The sequence below is a fragment of the Canis lupus genome, chromosome 17, assembly GCF_003254725.2.
Source record: "Canis lupus dingo isolate Sandy chromosome 17, ASM325472v2, whole genome shotgun sequence".
NCBI lineage: Eukaryota > Metazoa > Chordata > Mammalia > Carnivora > Canidae > Canis > Canis lupus.
The window spans coordinates 55,610,253-55,630,539 of NC_064259.1; positions in this window are offsets into that span (position 1 = coordinate 55,610,253).

Genomic DNA, 20,287 nt, shown 5'->3' on the forward strand with positions numbered 1-20,287 from the left:
CTCTGAGGGGATTCTATTTCCTTTTATTTTCCAATCACTGGCACTGCTTAACACCACTTAAGCCAATAACTCTCTAGGTCTTACCCCATGGGCCCAACTTCTGGCAAAGTCTAATCATGCTTTTCTTCTGGTAGTCCATAGGTCATTCTAGCTATTTCAAAGGCCAGAAGAGGTTGTAAATGCGTGACAAGTCATTAATTATTCAGGAATTGGTTGTCCTTATAGAAGCAAAAAACCCACAACAAAACAGGCTCCCCCAAAAGTTGATTTGGTCAGGGAAAATGCATGGAAGAATTTGAGTAGACATAGTCATAGGCTGGATAAAAAATGTTTTTCACACTACTTCTTCCCTCATGTTCATGTATTCTGGCAAAAGGGCGAAGGGAAATGTTGGCTGGAAGAGTGAAGGGGCATCTCTCTTGTGTCCCAGAGAATGACCATTTCCTATTAAAGCTCTTCTTTTTTTTTTTTTTTTATTAAAGCTCTTCTTTTGGAGGCTTAATTAATTTATCAAAAAGATATTTACTGAGCAAGTACCAGTCACTACATTAAGTGCTAGGGATATAATGAAAAGCAAAGACAAGACACAGGACACTAAATAAAGAATCTCTTGAGCTAGGCATGGACACCAGGCAGATCAGAAACAATCTCAAACAAGGTCAACAGAAAGTTGAAAGTAAGAAAACAGAATTTTACCCTGCTCTTTCCTGCAACAACAGCTGTGGCTTCTTGCAGAGCAATTAAGCCTGTGGGTAGGATTCCAGTCCCATCTCATCTCAGCAGCCTTACAGACTTGGAACATTCTTGAAGGGAGACTTAATCGATTGCATTCCTTTGTTTTTGCCTTGGCATCTCAGATGGTGGCATTCTCAAGGCTGATTAGCTTGAAGTTCCTTCCCTGTGAAGCCAAAGCCACCATGTAATTTCCATTAGACCTGAAAATAATCCTGATTTAAAGCATAGATGGAGTCCATAAGCCATCGTCTAATCATACTTAAGAATTATCTGGCCTGGGCTATATGTTCTTCCTTTCTTTAGTAGTAAAATCATTTTTAAAAATATGTCACTCTTTGTGGACAATCAAATAAGCATGATGACGGCCTAGTTTAGAATTGAGTGGTGCACTAAATGTCAGAACTCTGATGCTGAATTGTGTGACTTCGGGTAAGCAACTTAAGTTTCCTCCTTTCATTTTTTCTTTTGTGTTCTTCTGGTATCTTTGATGAGCCAGTCTTTGAAATCAGATTTAGAATGGGTAGAGGGTAGGTGGATGGGGAGGGGAACCATCGACAGAGATAAAGAAAACTTGCCCCCCTGTTCTTTTTTTTTTTAAAGATTTTATTTATTTATTCGAGAGAGAGAGAGAGAGACAGAGAGAGACAGAGACACAGGCAGAGGGAGAAGCAGGCTCCATGCAGGAAGCCTGACGTGGGACTTGATCCCAGGTCTCCAGGGTCAGGCCCTGGGCTGAAGGCAGCACTAAACCGCTGAGCACCTAGGCTGCCCTGCCCCCCTGTTCTGAAAATAGCACAGTCTACTGAGGAAATAGACTTTAAAAGCTAATGATTAGAACCCCACCAGATAGGAGTGTTACAGATGAGTGTGCAGCGTGCTGTGGGAACATACAGGAAGGATACTCACTGCTTCCGGTTGACTATGAAGGAAGTTTGACAAAGTGTCCTAGAGGTAGTTAGCAATGAGCTGAATTTGGGGGAAGAAAGAATTCTCTGGGTGGAGAAGGAGAAAAAAAAAAACCTAGTTGTTCAATCCCTAAAAAGGTATAATCTCTCATTTTACCTACCTCTCAGAAATATATTGAAAACAGATATATAAAACATGGTGGACTTGGTAGTCCAACTCCTCCATGAATGCCAAAGCACTAGAGCCCTACCAGAAAAATGATGCCACATTAGTCTTAGAACTTCTGATGGCTTCTCCACTCCATGCCAGGGAATGCTTGTTAATCTTTTTTCCCTTGGCAAATGAGAGGAGAAGACCCGCTCACAGCTGCCCTCTTTATCCCATCCTGGCTCACAGTGATGCTGGGACTGCACAGCTTGTGGCAATGATGGCTCTCAGAGCTGCTGTGGGAGAGACCAGAGCAGTGCCCAAGGAGTGAGCATCCCCTTCCATGGAGCAAGGGTCAGGTCCTCCTTGTCCCACTATTTCAGTGGGAGGCCTTTCTTACACAGCTGTCTAAGAGACATGAGCTCAGCTGCTCAGTTAGCTCTAAACAGTCTTATAAGATTCTCCTAGAATTCTAGTATTCATGACCTTATAGACACCAACACATTCATTACCTCTGTATACAGAGGTAGGCAGGCCTACCCTGAGGATCGAGGGCAAAAGAACATGCAGACATTTCTAAGGCAGCACAAAGCCTCAGAGTTATAGGTATTTCATGTCTAATTAGTCAATAGTAAAAAGGACAAATATCAGCTAATGCCGGCTAGGCCCTCCCTTGGTGTTCAAAGTTATTCTGAGGGCAGAATTTAGATTCTATGATTCTTCACAGCTAGATCTAATAGCCTGTGATCCTCTGACTTCAAATGTGTGTAAGATTCTCACTCTCAAACCAGGAGACTTACGTTTATCATATGGGAGTGAGGATTTTATTTAACTTTTTTAAAGATTTTATTTATTTATTCATAAGAGACACACAGAGAGAGGCAGAGACATAGGCAGAAGGACAGGCAGACTCCGTGCAAGGAACCTGATGCAGGACTCAGTCTCAGGACCCCAGGATCACTCCTTGAGCCAAAGGCAGATGTTCAACCATTGAGCCACCCAGGTGCCCCAGGGAGTGGGGATTTTATTTTATTATTTTATTTTTTTAAAGATTTTATTTATTTATTCATGATAGAGAGAGAGAGAGGGAGACACAGGCAGAGGGAGAAGCAGGCTCCATGCCGGGAGCCCGATGCAGGACTCAATCCTGGGACTCCAGGATCGCGCACCGGGCCAAAGGCAGGAGCCAAACCGCTGAGCCACCCAGGGATCCCCAGGAGTGGGGGTTTTAAAAAGTGATTTTAATAGTATGTATTTCTAAGAAAGTATTATGTAATAAGATAGGCGTTACATTTACTAGGCTGCATTTGTGAGTACTACAGTAATCTTCATAGATAGTCGCATCCCTATTAACAACTTTATTGTCTAAAAGTAGAAAAAAGAGTCATAGGTAGATTAAATGCAATATGCATTATTCAAAATGATATAATCCTCCTTCTTGTCAGTTGCAAAGACCACCATAGCTTAAAGAATAAGCATCGGAGTAAATATACAAAGCAGCTGGGTTGGGAGAAACAGTTGGCTTATAAGGCAGGATGGCCAGGTGTCAGCCTTTTTCTCCCCCTTTTTGTTTTGTGACCTACAGCATGTTGTCATGATTGTTAGGGTCTTAATTTCTGGGTTTCTCAATGCTGGCCTCATATTGATGTTTTAGGGACAATTTAAGAATAATGACGGATATTCATTAAAGACCTTCCTAAGATAGGGGGTGCAAAAAGGTGATCCATGCTCTTTGCCAAAGTGCTGGTGGAATCCACACATTTGGCTGTGGTGACATGTTTCCCTACATGAGACTTCTTGTGTGAGTGCATCCAGGTCTTAATGTTTATATAAGATCCTTAGTCTTCCATTGTTGTTTTTAACCCAACAACCTCCTTCTTTCTTGTCTGCCACCCAACTCATGCTGCCTGAGGATCCTAGAACATAGGAACTGGGCTCAGCGTGGCTAAGTTATTCACCAGGACAAGCATTCTGAGCCTCCTTTTTTCTTCCCTATCTCTCTTCAATCCACCTATTCACCCAACAGATATTTATTAAGCACATTTTGTGTCTAGGTACTGTTCTGAGTAGGTAGTCCCTATTCCTTTGGAATGTACAGTAGTGTAGGGAAGACAGGAAATAAATAAATTGATGTTATATTTTCAGATAACAATTTATGTGCAGAGGAGAATTCAACAGGATTTTGATTGAAAGAGAGAGACTAAGGAGCAGAACTACCCTAGCTTCAGATTCTAGAGGCCTGGGGTGGAGTCCAGGAATCTCTATTCTTAACCAGGAGGTCATCAGATTCCACAGCAGCTGGCTCCTGGAAGATCCATCTAGCACCACTGCTCTAGGGAATGTTTTAAGTGTGTGACCCTCAGGGTCGTGGTCTCCTTTGTGCGTGGTGGGAGTGGAGTGGGGTGTATTTCAGGGTAAAGGTTAATTGCTCTGTGCAGATTCGCACCTGAAGCTTCTTCTTCCTGGCACTCTTTCTCACTTCCAGCAGCTGCCTTCTGTGCAGGGATGGGCCTTGCCACCTGTTGGCTATAGCCTCAAATTCAGAGGGTTAATATGTTCTCATCTGAAATGACAGAAAGAGGAGGAGGGGGAAATGAAATTGTTAACATGATTCTCCTTATCTCTTCTCTCCCAGATCCTTTTCTGACCCTTCCCTTTCCTGGATCCTCCGCCCACCCTCTCAAATCCGCTGTGAGCAGCTGCTGGCCTCCCGGCCCATGGGCCTCCTAGCCAGCTGTCTGACGTCACACATCAATCTTCCATCTTTACTGCAAATCTCTACTGATCACATTTCACATTTCCAGGACTCTGGCCATAAAGCCCCTTTCTCTGGTATAATTAGTAATTAGAGGAAAAATGTTAGCTAACAGATACTCATTCCCCATCTGTCAAGTGAGGAAATTCCCATTAAAGAGAAGGCCTGACCACTGTATCCAGGTGATAGAGTACTTGTGGTATGCTCTTCTGCACTAAGTGGTTCTAATGGAATGTGAGAGTTTTGTTTTCAAGTGTCTATTTGGCTGCACACACGTATCTGTTTAATCTAATTCATAATTCAAAATCACTTCTTCCTTTCTCTCATCTTCTCTCCCACACTGATGCTAATACTAAGTCAATGGGAACATCATTAAAAGAAGTTTCTCTTACTAAATCATACTTCCTGGCTGTCCCTGGTACCTCCTCATGATTACCTCCTAAGAAGGCTGGCAACAGCCGCCACCTGGTTGAGGAAGGGCCACAACTGTGGAGATGGCAGGTAGGACATGTCCTATGTGACACCTGCAGATTTGCCTAAGTGGGGACATTTTTAGTTGAGGGCAGTCTTTGCTTATTGTTTCTGTCACTTATAAAAGGGTCTCATGAAATATTCCTTAAACCCATGCTTTGTAGTGATTTAGTTATTATATAGCTAAACATGGGCCAGTGGCACAGTATGGGGATCCCAAATAAAGCTCCCCAAATCCAATGTATCTCTAGAGAGGTGATAGTTTTCTGTTTTCAGTGTTGGTTGAACCACATCAGGCTGGCTGGATTACTTCTAAAACCTAACTTAATGAGAACATAGAAACACCAAGGTGGTTCAGAGGCCAACCACCAAGAAGGTAAAAGAACTTTAAACCTTGTCATTTGAAGTGCATTGAAATGCAGTTGAAGAATTGGAAGATTCAGAGAAGGGAGTGCTCAGAAAGAATGTTAGTTGTTTTCAAATAAAGGCTTCGTATTCTGTAAGAAGTTAGACTCTTTTTGTAGCACTCAGAGGTCCACATGGGACGACAATTATAGGGAATGGGGTTTTAGCTTGATGAGTGGGACACACTGGAATTGGAAGGTCTGGGGCTGAAATCTGCTTTTGCCATCTATAAGCTGTATGATGATGGGCAAATTTCTTAACCTCTCTATACCTCAATTTTCTCATCTGTAAAGTGGGGGTAATAATTATATTTTACAGAGTTGTGAGAATTAAATGAGTTAATACATATAAAGTGTTGTAACAGTGACACACAGTGACACACAGTGAGCCCTGGCTACTCATATTACTACAAGAAAATGTGGCATGATCACCTGCTAGGAAGCTCAATGTATCTCAAAGTATTTTCCATGAAAGATGCCTTTCTAAAGATGCCACATGAGAAAAGCATTCTGCAATCAAATTTGTTGATCCCCAACTTTGAGATGCATGATACACAGTACAGTAAAAAAATGCAAGTTACTTTTGTTTGACCAAATATTTCTCATTTCTTTCACCACAGAATCTTCCTTTAGTGAAGAAATATATTGCTAAACATAGTGTTATGCAAAACGTACCTGAGTAAGAGCCAAATGATAAAATTGGCCAATTGGTTGTGCTGGCCAGAGAGTAGTTACATTTTGGGTGGGTTGCTAAGATTTGATTTCTGGAAAGGACTTCTGCTGATACAGGGGAAAGTGTGTGAGGGGAGCCAGTGGTGCTGTTCTTAAACACCAACACTGACAGTGTAAGGACATTACTTCCCTCAGTCTCTCTGCCTTGGAACAAAAGTGTAGGAAGTACGATGAAAACACAGAACATTTCATTCGCTTCACATTCACGGAAAAGATATTTGTTTATGTCAGGCCTATGATAAACAATGGAGACATGAGATGTTGGAGACCTTGTTCAGGGATAGTGCAATGAAAGCATGAACTGAGCGCACAGGCTTGCAATGCATTGTGATCACTCTCCTAGCGAAAGTTTAAAAATCAAACGTCCAAGAGAACAGGCAGGAGGGAAAACTAATAATTCTGACTGAAGTAGAGAGGTTTCTGTAGGATGAGGTGGTTTCCTTTCAGATCTGCCCTGTAGGATTAAGAAGGGGTACTTATACACGTGGAAACTTATATAAATGGGGAGTAGGGGGATCCCTAGGTGGCGCAGCAGTTTAGCGCCTGCCTTTGGCCCAGGGCGCGATCCTGGAGACCGGGGATCGAATCCCACGTCGGGCTCCCGGTGCATGGAGCCTGCTTCTCCCTCTGCCTATGTCTCTGCCTCTCTCTCTCTCTCTCTCTCTCTCTCTGATATGACTATCATAAATAAATAAAAATTTAAAAAAAATAAATGGGGAGTAGGTATTCAGTAGAGAAAGTCAGACCAGGGAGAGGGACCTGAGGGAAAGGTGCCAGAACAAAGACAGAATGAATTATTTTGCTCAAAGACAAGAAGACACAAAAGCGATGCCAAATTTAGATTACCCAGTTAAGGGCTTAATAACCAAAAGACCCTGAGGTTTCACATTTACTTCTATCGATTGAGACAACACTTTAATTAACTATTCCCTTTTTTGAACTATTTGAGTCTTTTCATTTGCAAAATGGAGGAGGGATGGTTTCTAAGGATAGGTTTCTAAGACTGCCTTCTCTAATAGTCTCAGATCCCATGACAGATAAACTGGGATAGCCTGATACTAGCTGGCCCATTCTGTGAAATTGTAAAAACTTCACCTCAAATCAACCACCTTTAACTACCTAATTATTGGTTTTGCACTTTCCTGACCTCTTCATTTTTCTTTCTCATCTCTTACTTTCCAAGGGAGAGATTTGAACTCAGAATTCCAAGTGTGGACTCCCTTAGGGGTGCAGAGATCATCCATCTTCAATTCACTGGCATGATGATTATGTCTCCAGTTAATTCTGTTGCCACAAAACATTGTAAGCCCATATGTTTTTGGTTACTTGCTCCCAAATGCATCACTTTGCATTTTTCCAAGTTGAATCCCGTTTCATTCTTTTCCACCCATACTTCTATATTCTTTTAATATCGTTCATGTGTTCCCTGTTTGACCACACTGGAGTCTGCTTCTTCTAGCCTGGTACTATTTGCATGCTCCATTAATCTTTTTTAAAGATCGCTGTGTCTAGCACTTCTCCCCATGTCTCTTTGCCTATTACCTCACAGCCCTGTGCCTAGTCTTAAGGATGGCACTCAGATCCTAGTGCTTAGTAAGGAACAAGGAACATCACTTTGTGAATGCATTTAAACATTCCAAATGCTGCTGATTTATCTAATAATTATTTAGTTCTTATGGATTTTAAGATCCCGCAGTTGGATGCTGTCACGAAGTTAATATTACCGAATACTCCCATTTTACAGAAGAAGAAACAGGTCCAGAGAAGTTAAGGATGGGGTATGGAAGAAACCAAGACTTAAGGTTCCCGTCTTCCAGGCCAGGACTGGAGAGGGCACATAAGAACCTCATTAACCTGGAGGCTGTGTAGAAAAGACCAGGAGAGGGGAGAAATGAAGAAAGGGTTAATATAGATTTCCTTGCTCTGAGCAGAGCTGTACAACTGTCGTGACAATTTAACTGTCAAGACTTTAAAGTCTCATTTGCCCTGAGATATATTCACTATACACATCCTATTCCCTTTTCCTTCTCATGAGCCCTAAGAAGCCTGCAATGAGATAGAGCTTAACTATCCCCAATAGCTAAAGAGCCATGTTCTAATGAAGAATACTGTTTGAAATCCCTTTCCTTCTTTCCCCATTCGGTCTTATGGTATTTATTATTAGCTGGATTCCTGGGATTTTTCTCCAGTCTTCATTAACCTTCAAAAAGATAAATGTTTTCTTCCATATACTTTTTCAGGCTCCACACCATAGCTTAGTTTTCTGTTAATCTTGGTGCATTCGGCATTTCCAAGTATATCTGCCAAAATGATTCATAGCTCATCTTACATTGTACCATTTTCATGGCTTCCTAATTTACCAATCATTTGCCTGAGTTGTGTAAGAGGTCTAAAAGCTTAGTTATTATTTTCTGTTGCCTGGTCATTATTCACTGATTTATTTAGAAGAAATTTTTTCCAAGTGTCTTCTCGCATCATCACAATGATAAACAAAAAAAATCTTCATTTTTTTTTTAGACTGTTATGTTAGCATTAAGTCAGTCTGTTTTTTTGTTTTTGTTTTTGTTTTCTGCCAAGTTCTTCCTCCAAGTCTTGACTGAGGCTAGGCCTATATGACACCAAAACATCCAAATGAAAAAGAAAAATTCAGTTGAACCACTCAGATGTTTCTCCACCAAATCCAGATGTTTGGCAAGTATGGATGATACTTCTGGATAATGAATGATTCCCCCTACAGTCAACATTTTCATCCTACTGCTTCAATTAATAAAGACACAGCTCAACTATATGCACTCTATAAAGAATGGTTGTTTCTGGTGGATTCAACCCCTGTGTGAAAAGAATCTCTAACTCACTAGTCTGACCAAGGTTGGGGCGCAGTCATTTGTCTTGGGTGGATGTGATGGGTTTGTTACTATGAAGAATTGTGGGTTAGGAAGTGGGTATCATTCCCAGCATAAATGAATCCAGATGCAAAAAATTCAAGGGAAAAAGAATCAGGAACTTGAATCTTCCTTGGCTGCGGAATTGTAGTCAATATTTCAAAATATCCACACTATCCAATTCATTCAGTTTGCATAATTTGCCTAACTCATCCCTTAATATGATTAAATGAAAAACACATATTCTGCAGTTAGACACTAATTGTCATTCTGAAAGATTTGAAGTACTGAACACTGAACACATGGTGCCTTTTACATTCTCTCAATATTCCAGTGAAAATAGTTTCATTATCTTAATTTATCAAATAATTAGAGTTTGGTAGGCAGTTTCACATAAAAGATAGAAAATATTTTAAGAGTAGACCTGAGTCTAGGATTACAGATTTGAGAGACTTGGAAGTTCTTTTAAGGAAAATCCTCATCCTGATTCCCATTTGGCATATTTGTTGAGCGGTTATCCAAGCAGTCCTGGAGACAGGGAATAACCTTATTCTTTTTAAAATTTACCTAAGAATCTACATCTCTGTGGTTTCCATTGGCTGAACCCTGACTTCCGCCTGGCCCCACAGGACAAGTCAGGCTGACTTCTGGTATTTGAAATAATTTGTCACATCCTTTACCCCTCATCACCCACTTGTCCTGAAATTTCAGCCAAGACTTCTCTTCTCTAGCCACTTCTTCCTTCCCATCATAAGGTCTGAGATTCTTCCACAAAAGTGTTCCAGGTTGTTGGTTTCTCCTAAAGCACTAGATTCAAGGAAGGCTGTGCTTCCTTAGGGCTTCCCTCCCCTAGCCTCTGATTCTGCCTGGGGTCTAGCTGTATGCCATCAAGGTAGGCCAGGTCAAGATGGCTTCTACCCTGGGTTCTGCTTCACCTCTGAGTCATCCTCACCTCAGAGGCCTGATTTTCTGACAATGAATAGAAACTGGAGTAATGCTTTCTTCTAACACAGCAAACTGCTTCTCACAGCAGCAGCAACTGCCACCCACCTTCTCCTGGCAGGGCTCCAGGACAAGGTGAGGGCTTTGAAACTTTTACACAGCTCTAAATAGGTCAGGGACTCTGACAGGTTCCCTGGACCACCTAATGATGGAAAGTTTGACCTAGCAGGCAGTTAATCAACAGCAGCGATTTTGGTGTTTAGGGCAGAGGTGAGGAGCAAAAGAACATGCTCCCTCTTTGTGCCAGGAGATTGCCCCCTTTTCTGACCTGGGCTCTGCTGAGACTCCCACACATCTGTAGTCTCTTTATAGCTTTTGGCAGCCATTCTTGAGGCCCCAGAGGTAAGTTCCCTGGTAAGAACAACTGAATTTTTCTCCCACCTTTTGTCTTTCTCCAGACACAACGTAACATTGCCTGGTCCAGAATTTTAACCTCTTTGAAATGTGGTTTGTACCACTAGCACCTTGGGTTTATAAAGGAAGGGTAAAGTTTCTGCCTTGTATTGTGACTATAAAAACCCTTAACCTAATTTTCCAGCTGAGCCAATTTCAAATTAAATAACTTCATGTCAGGAACATCTGGACAAGACTCTAACAGATTCTGTGATAAATCAGCAGCTGCTGTGGGCGAAAGGTCACTCTAATTCCAGATTTTCTGCCTAGAAAACGCCGAGGCAATAAATAAAATTACCACACAGATTCTATAAAAGCCACAGGGGTTCACACAGAAGAGAGAGTGGAGGCAAGCAGGATGGCCTTGGGTGGCAAAGTTGGCAAGGCCCGTGAAGTTGTTGTTAGCTTGAATGAGTTGATGGCAGTGCAAACCAGAAGTGACCAGTCTCTGTGCCCCCCTCACTGCATGATCCAGCACATCACTGCATCCCTATCAGATAACAGATCTGATAGGTTGTAGAGGTAAAGACTTAAAAGGAGAGGTGGTTGGAAGAGGGTAAACATCACAGATTACTTGAAAAAACTTTGTAAAATCCTATTTCACCATCTCTGCCCATCCCCAAGAGTCTCTTTATGGGCCTTTGCCACTTTATCTTTCATGTCTCTCCAGATCTCCTGCTCAAGACCAGCCCTTTCATCTTCCTTTCCTCTGGGCACCACATGCCCTGCCCTCCTCGGGTTTCTCTCCATCTTTTTTTTTTTTTTTTAAGATTTTTATTTATTTATTTATTTGAGAGAGGAGGGACAGAAAGAGAGGGAGAGAGAGAGGATCTCAAGCAGACTCCATGTTGAATGCACAGCCAGATGTGGGCTCAATTCGGGGTTCCTTGCAGGCTCCGTCTCATGACCTGGAGATCATGATCTGAACCAAAACCAGAGTCACATACTTAACCAACTGAGCCACCCAAGTGCCCCTCTCCATCCTTTTCTTACATAGAGGCTTGTCCTTGTCACAACTGCTCACTTCTGATGAGCAACTCCATATGCATGGCTCCACTCATCAAGTTAAGAATTCTTCCAGGGTTCCCTTGTCTCAGATAGGGGGCTGGCAGTGGGTGGGTTTGTCACTAGCAAAACATTTCCTAGTCAAAAATATTTTTTCCATGATACACGAATAAATTATTTAGGACTGTGTCTAGCACATTTTGTGTGTACAAAAAACTGTAGCTTCTAGCACACTACTGTTAAATGTTATTTCAGAGAGGAAAAAAATCTTTGCTATTCATCTGTCTATTCTCTTTGAACTTGAAATTTACATCTATGGACATTGTTGATTTTCAATTTTTAAGAACTTCAGTCCTTTGTGGTTCCTAAAACTTTGGGGTTCAGAATAACCTAGTGAGGCCCTCACAATGGCTCCTGCAAGATTCTAATTCTATAGATTTGGTCAGAGGCTCAGGAATCTGTATTTTAACAGGCTCTGCTAATAATTCAAATGCAGGCAGTCTATGGCTCACCTTCAAGAATACTGTCCCAGGACTTCCATTTTCTTCCTACTATCAATACACTCCCTTCTCTCATCCCTACTGCCAGATCAATTTTCTTGAAGCCTTGTTATGATCATTTCCATGCTCTAATCTTGTGTGCTCTTCCTTCTCACTTTTTTGGCCATGGCCACCCTAAAATCTCTCTGAGTCTTACCTAAGTTATCACAAATCACTCAACCACCCTCCCTGCTCCTTCTTTTATCTTCCTATAATGACTACTGAAAACAGTAGCCTCAGATGCCACAGAGGCATCCTTTGGTAATAAAATCTAGTATTTCTCCTCTGCTCAAAACTCTCCAGTGGCTTTCACTTCACTTATAGTGAAAGTCTTAATAATTATCTCCAACGCCCCTGAAGTCTGACCCCAGCCATCTCTCTGACCTCATTTCTTACCACTCATTCTCCTTCACTCTGTCCCACCACAAACGCCATGCCAAGGCTGCCATGTTTTCTGTTCCCTCTTTCTCCTCAAACATGGGGGTGGGCTTTGCCAACAAGAATGAGATACTTGGGTGTAGAGCATCAGGTGAGTTTCTGAGAAAGCCATGGGAAGGAAGCCTGTGTCAAATCAAAGCCTCACTCTACACAGCTGAATGACCCCGATGGCTCTGGCTGAGTTTACTCATTACCTCTGCTGGACTGTGAGGTTTATAGCACTTATACCCTCCCATTCTTTTGTTTACCATTACCCTCCTCTTCTCAGCTTATGCACAACATAAGAGCTCACTAAATGTTTGTTGAAGAATAATGATTTTATTGCTATACATAGAGACTGCCTTTGCCTGTCTACCTTTGATAGATATGGATTCTATTTATACATGGACCAGTTGTTTTTGTCCTGTCCTTTGGACTCCAGCTTTTGTTTTCATGCCTTAGGGTCCATCAGGCTTCAAAAGTCAGAGTAAGGGAGAATGACTGGATTAGCACAAGCCCATTCCAAATAAAGAATAGGAAATACAAATGGAAACAAATTTCCTTTTGATAACTGGGTAGTAGCATCCCACTTTGCATAGAATCACTGAAAAGAATCCCTTAAAATTATATCCAGGTTTATTTTTTACTGATACATAATTTCCTGGCAAATGGTTGACTAGCCTCTGCTCAGATATCCCCTCTTTCTAAAGCAGCCCTTTTGCAGCTTGAATTATTTTTTTAAATACTCCTTATACTTTCCCAGACCTACTTCTTGCCACTTATGGTTCTAGTCTTACTGTCTAGAATTATACATTTCTTATATTATGCAATATACCCTTTATATAGGTGTTAGCGCATATTAAATACTCAAATAATGATATTTTATTATTTGACCACCCCACATGGTGGTCTCCACTTTCATAATCATTAAAGAGAACTGTCATTTCTCTGTGGGAAGGTAATTCATAAAATAATTTTCTTTTAATAAGAGCCTTCCCTAATTTATTCCGGATTCTACCATTTGGAGACTACTACATATGGCTCAAAGGGTAACAGCCATCGCCAGTTTATTTCCACTACACCAACATGGTACCCCTTTTTCTCTATGTGACAAGAATATACCTCTGTCTGGAGAAAAAGCCAGAGTACTTTGTTGAGGTGGTAGTTTTGGGTTCCCAGGGTAACTTTAAAGGACTCAGCACTAACCAAAGTGATGGCTGCCCTGACTGTAAGAGCTTAAGGATCAACTATTATTAAGACCTAGCCCCTCACCTGTTCAAGTTTTACATTTGGATTTCACTGACTTTCTGGTTTCGATGATATTTATAAAGTTTTTGACTGAGCTTCCCTCCTCTTTTGGTATCAGTTGGACAGTGACCACAGCCTTGCTAGGTTTCAGTGTATTCTGCTGTTGTCTGGCTCCTGGATGATACTGAGCAGCAGCTCTAACGATGTTTGTTGGATTGAAATTGTAAAGAGCAGGAGAAAACCACTGGTCTCTTTTGCAGCTCTTTTTCATGAGGATATTCTGGCTATCATCAGATTTATGTCAGGCCCAGACTCTGCTACTGTGTTTCAATGTTCCTTTCTTTTCTTTTTGAAGATTTTATTTATTCATGAGAGACACACAGAGAGGCAGAGACACAGGCAGAGGGAAAAGCAGGCTCCATGTAGGGAGCCTGACGTGGGACTCGATCCTGGGACTCCAGTATCACACCCTGGCCAAAGGCAGGTGCTTAAACGCTGAGCCACCCAGGTGTCCCTGTTTCAATGTTCTTAATGACATTGTTGCCTGTATCACTGCATCATGGACGCTTCTCCATGGAATGCACAGAATAACATTTCTAAGGGCATAGGAAGAGAGGAGTTTGTTTTTATCTTACAGACACTGTGATTATCTTTTTTTTTTTTCTGGTTTCTAGGAAGCTTAGAGTCCGATTTGCCGTATACTTGTAATACATATACAGGGTCTTATGGCCTTTATGTTCCATATCAATCATTTTCTATATTAATCATTAATCATTTTAATTGTTCTATGTCTATTCATCCTTTATATTACTTTTTTTTTCACCTTAAAAATGTGTGCTATGTGTCTTTTTGTAATCGTCCTACAGAGGGCAGAGGTTAAGTAGATAATAGTCCTTGCTATAACAGGTGTTGCTACTATGCTCATCACAACACCAGCCACTATCTGCAGAGAATCCAAAAAATCCAAGTGGCTAGAAATGCAGGACTTCCCTTTGAGGGAACAAAGAAATAAGACCAAAGCACTTACACAGACTGTAGCTAACAAGTGGTACTAATGCCCAGAAGCCCACCCTGAAAGAGGCCTGAGAAATGTGGATAGACTTCCCAGGGACACAACTACTTAGACAAACTTAGTCATCAGTAAAACAAGTCTTCCCCTGTAGGCGTGTTTTCATTCTGTGGATGCAGCTAGAGGCTCAGCTGGTCCCAACTGGTACAGCTGTCTGCAGCTGGGGACTTTAGTACCCCATAAGCCAGCAGCTGGGGAGAGAGAAAGGCACTGTAGTTCAACTGTCTCTGCTCAGAAATGCCATCAGCTTTATACACCTCTTTGTCAGAGGAAGGTCCCCACACACTGTGGGTTCATTCATTCATTCACTGGCTTCCCACCATGAGTCAGGCATTGTGATAGAAGTCTAAGGAATACAAACATGGGTGAGGCACAGACTTCAAGGAAAGGTCAACAAAATAAGCCTGGTATAAAAATAGCTCTAACGTAAGGTGAAAAGTGTTAAGCACCAAAAGGAAGCATAGGTAAACTGCAATGGGAGTTAAGAAGAGGGAAGAGTTCCTCTTAGCTAAAAGATTAGAGACACTTTCAAAGACTGGGCTTTGAACTATGTCCTGAAGTGGGCGCTGCAGGCAGAGAGAACTGTAAGAGTAAAGATATGGAAGTGATTAAGTGCAGGGTATGTTTGGAGAACAATAATTAGGTCAGTCTGGCTGGGGGAAAGTTGAGAGAGGGTCAGAGGTAGTGGGAGATGAGGCTGATGAGGGAGATGTGGTATTAATAGTGAGATTGTAATTTATGGGAATTGACTCCCTCACTATGGTTAGATACCAGAGATGGAAATTCTAACAAGGGAACTGCCATAATATTCTCAGCAAGAGATAACATCAGGAAAAAATGCTAAATATTTCAGAAGTAGTGTGGACAAAATCTACTGTCAAAAAGACAGGCGTTCTCAGTCCCTGCTTTATGTTACCTCCTCCCCATCTCTTCCACACTGATATACTCATTCATACAAAGTTGTAAGAAATTCCCACTGCTTGTAATCACCAATGAAGCTGGTGATGTTCCCAGCCTGCCGAACTTTCTTCCTTGGGAGGGACAGATAATCCCAAAGTAAACTGGAAAGTCAAGGCAATTTGTAGGGAATATGTTGTAAAAGGAAATGTAGAGTTCAGACCCATTTTTGTTACTTTTTGATTTAAGTAGTTAATCACTTCAATTATTCACTTTTTTATAGATAGAAGCTGAGTGCTTGAAAACAGGCCCTTCCGTATTGCTGACCCAAATGTAACAGCAGTGCTGAGATGAATGAGCCTTTGGACTCCTGTAATAATAGGTCTGCTACCATTGAACTTGAGAAGGGGGTGATCCTTTTTTTCCCCAAAAGTTAATAGCCAAGTTGATTCTGGATTCCTCTCTTAATTACATCAGTGTTCTTCAGGACCAGGGAGTCTTGGGTGTAACTGGAGCTTCGGATCATCAGAAAAGCAATTTAAATCTGAGTGGTATTCCACAGTAACTGTGATTTCCTCATGACTTAGGTCAATCCAGATTCCCAAACTTTAGCCAGCCCCACCTATAGCCTCATTTCCTGCCAGGCATCCCCCTTGTTGCCACATCATTCAGAATAACTTCCCCAAGCATCTGCTGTTTCTTTTGTCTGTGCATTCACACATCATTCTCCCTGTGTGGAACGTGCTTTCCTGCCCTTCCCAACTTGCTGAATCCTCCTTGCTCTTTTTTTTTTTTTTATGATAGGCACACAGTGAGAGAGAGAGAGAAGCAGAGACATAGGCAGAGGGAGAAGCAGGCTCCATGCACCGGGAGCCCGACATAGGATTCGATCCCGGGTCTCCAGGATCACGCCCTGGGCCAAAGGCAGGCGCTAAACTGCTGCGCTACCCAGGGATCCCCCTCCTTGCTCTTTGAGTTCAGTTCATTTGTTCCTTACTTGAGTAGCCATCTTCTATCTCCTATCTCATTTATGCCTATCATCTGTGATACCAAGTCACCCAGGTTTACCGCTAATGCAGCACTTCATTCAATTCTAAATGGACACCGGGGACTAGGCTGGGTCCTGCATACATCAGAATTAAAGAGGCAGACAAAGACTCTGCCAGTGTGTGTGTGTGTGTGTGTGTGTGTAGAGAGAGAGAGAGAGAGAGAATAACCTACTAATAAATGGTGACAGAGCAGAACAATGAGTGGCACTCTAATTGTTGGCTTTCTTCTCTGATTCTCCTACTCTGCTGTGAGTTCCTTGAAGGCAAGGAATTAGCTCAGTAATCTCTTATTTATCAGGTGCTTAATAAATATTGAAAGAACAAATGAAAGTTAACAATAAATGAGGAAGAAGACTCGTCATTTCAGGACTCAACTGCTGTAGAAATCAGGTCTTGAAATTACAGTGAGGTTAGCAGTTGTCTGACTCATTTAGCATCATATTGAAGTGCCCTGGGATTGAAAGAGATTTGAAAGGGAACCTGACTATACACCTGGTTTGCACAGAACAGTCCCAGTTGACACCTGTTGTTCCGGCATCCTGTCTGGGTTAGTATTTATTTCAGATTTTTTGTTTTCAATGACAGATAGTTATTTTATTAAAGTAAGCTAGTATGAGTTTGGTAGACATCTGCTTCTTATTCCTAGATTTTTCCACGGCTAGTCTCATTTAGTAGTACGTGAGAAACATAGTTAAAAAACAGAGTTCTCACTTTAATATATATTAAAACCTAAAAGACACTAGTGATGCCCTACTCTCTTTCCCTGAGCCTCCTTGGTACAATGTAACTAACATTCCCTATTCCTAGGACAGCATGCAAGGTGTTTGTTAATACAACGTGGTGCCCTTTGCCATGACTTAACAGATATCAAGACTACTAGAAAGTGACAGAAAGTCGTATTGAGTGAGGTCAATAGAAACATGGGAAATGACTGAGTGGTGAACCTGAAATGTGCACAAGAAATACAGGCCTGACAGTCTTGTCATAGAATAGAGAGAACAGTCTGAATTCTTTTGTTATAGTGGTTTTGTTATTTACAGTATGTCAGAAGTCTATAACTATTTTATTGTTTGGCATTACTTTCTTATTTTGTAGTAAACTCATCAGTTAAGGTAAAAAATGGAAGTGCCAGTGTAGTGAAATATTACAACTGAATTTGTTTCTCAAGAAAATTGATGATGAAATAGAACTTGGCAAAAACAGTTTTTAAACATTTCCTCTCTACCATGGGGGATGGCAACCCATGGAAACCAGAAAACACAGATCTGCTTAAGAAGCACCAGCATCTACCTTGAAAGTCATTGTTATTCTAAGGCTGTACCCAAAGATGACAACTTCTCATTGTTTTACAAGTGAAATTATGTAGCACTCTGGAAGAGAGCTGAGTGAGATCAATATAGACATTAAAATCTGCACATGCAACTAAACAAGACCCAAGCAAAGGGCAGTCAGCCAACAGAGCAATGAGTAATGTAGTCACCTCACCCTGGTTGTATGTGTAGGATTTCCACACTTTTTTCTTAGTGTTTCTTTTCTTTTTTTCTTTTTCTTGAAATTCAATTAGCAAATATATAGTACATCATTAGTTTCAAATGTGGAGCTCAATAATTCATCAGTTTCATATAATATCCAGTGCTCATCACATCACGTGCTTCCTTAATGCCCATCACCCAATTACCCCATCCTCCCCACCCACCTCCTCTCCAGTAACCCTCAGTTTGTTTCCTATAGTTAAGAGTCTCATCTTTAGCATTTCTTGCATAGTAAATGTGTCTACCAGACATTTAGATCAAGCAAGGGTGCTGTAATATTGTGATTTATAATAAGCAATACATATTTGATCTTTGTCCCTTCTCTAGGCATTGAGCTCCTAAAACTTTTGGAATTTCCTGTGAAGAGAGCAATAAAGGTGTCTTTTGTTACGTTAATGAAACAGCCTTTGGAAAGTACTTAAGTATTGGGGCTGGTTGCCCCAGGAGCCAACACCCCGCCCCTGCCACCACCTACTCCCCGACCTCCACCCTCTGGGTACTGGAGAGGAGCTAGAGATGGAGTTCTATCACCAAGAGCCAATAAATTTCATTAATCATGCTTCTGTAATGAAGCCTCCCTAAAAACTGCAAAGGACAGGGTTTGGACAGCTTCTGGATTGGTGAATATGTAGCTGCTGGGAGAGTGATGCCCAGAGAAAGCACAGAAGTCCAAGGCCCTTCCCTTACACTTTGTTCTATGTATCTTTTCCATTTCCTGAGTTATATCCCTTTTATAATAAACCAGTAATCTTGTGAGTAAAATGTATCTTTGAGTTCTGTAAGTTGCTCTGGTAATCAAACATAAGGAGGGGTTCTTGGAAATTTCACTTTATAACTGGTAGGTCAGAAGCACAGATGATAAGTCTGGGGGTGCAGTCTTGTAGAACTGACCCCTTAACCTGTGGAATTTGACGCTACCTCCAGGCACATAGTGACAGAATTGAGTTGAATTGTAGGATATCCTGCCAGTATTGGAGAATCAGCTGGTGTAGGGAAAAACTCATATATCAAAAGCAGTACCAGAACTGTAAGTGTCAATATAAAAAAAAAATCTTAACTATTAATGAGAATTTAAAAGATAAAGAACAATTAATTAATAATAAAAAGATAAATATTTAATGATAAATAATAATTAATTCACTATGTTTCTTCACATATAACATAAGTGTAATAATAGGCATCTATCTCATGGCATTTTTATGAGCCTTTAATGAGTTAAGCATTGAGAAGGGTCCCTGGAACTGGGTAAGCCGTCAGGTTTGTGTTTGTTTTTCTAGTTGCTGTTGTTACAATTATTACTGTCATTTAGCATATGTTTCCTGAAATCTCTATGCCAAGTCCTACAGATACTTGGATGATGATTAAGATACCATAAAGAGGCAGTCTTTTTCCCATTGGATATTCTTTCCTGCTTTGTTGAAGATTATTAGTTGACCTTATAGTTGTGGGTTTATTTCTGGGTTTTCTATTCCATTTGATTGATCTATGTGTCTATTTTTGTGCCAGTACCATGCTTTTATTTACTACAGCTTTGTAATATGACTTGAAATCTGAAATTGTGATGTCTCCAGCTTCACTTTTCTTTTTCAAGGTTGCTTTAGTTATTCAGGTCTTTTGTGGTTTGATACAAATTTTAGGATTGTTTGTTCTAGCCCTGTGGAAATGCTGGTGGTATTTTGATAGAAATTGCATTAAATGTAGATAGCTTTGGGTAATATATACATTTAATCAATATTTGCTCTTCCAATCCATGAGCACGGAATGTCTTTCCGTTTCTTAGTGTCATCTTCAATTACTTTCATCAGTGTTTTATGGTTTTCAGAGTACAGTTCTTTCACCTCTTTCATTAGGTTTATTCCTAGGAATCTTATTGTTTTTGATGCAGTTGTAAATGGATTGTTGCCCTAATTTCTCTTTCTACTGCTTCATTATTGGTGTATAGAGATGTAATAGATTCCTGTATGTTGATTTTATATCCTGCGACTTTACTGAATTTGTTTATCAGTTCTAGCAGTTTTTTTTTTTTTTTTTGGTAGTCTTCTGGGTTTTCTATATACAGAATCATTTCATCTGCAAGAAAAAATATCCAATTGGAAAAAGACAG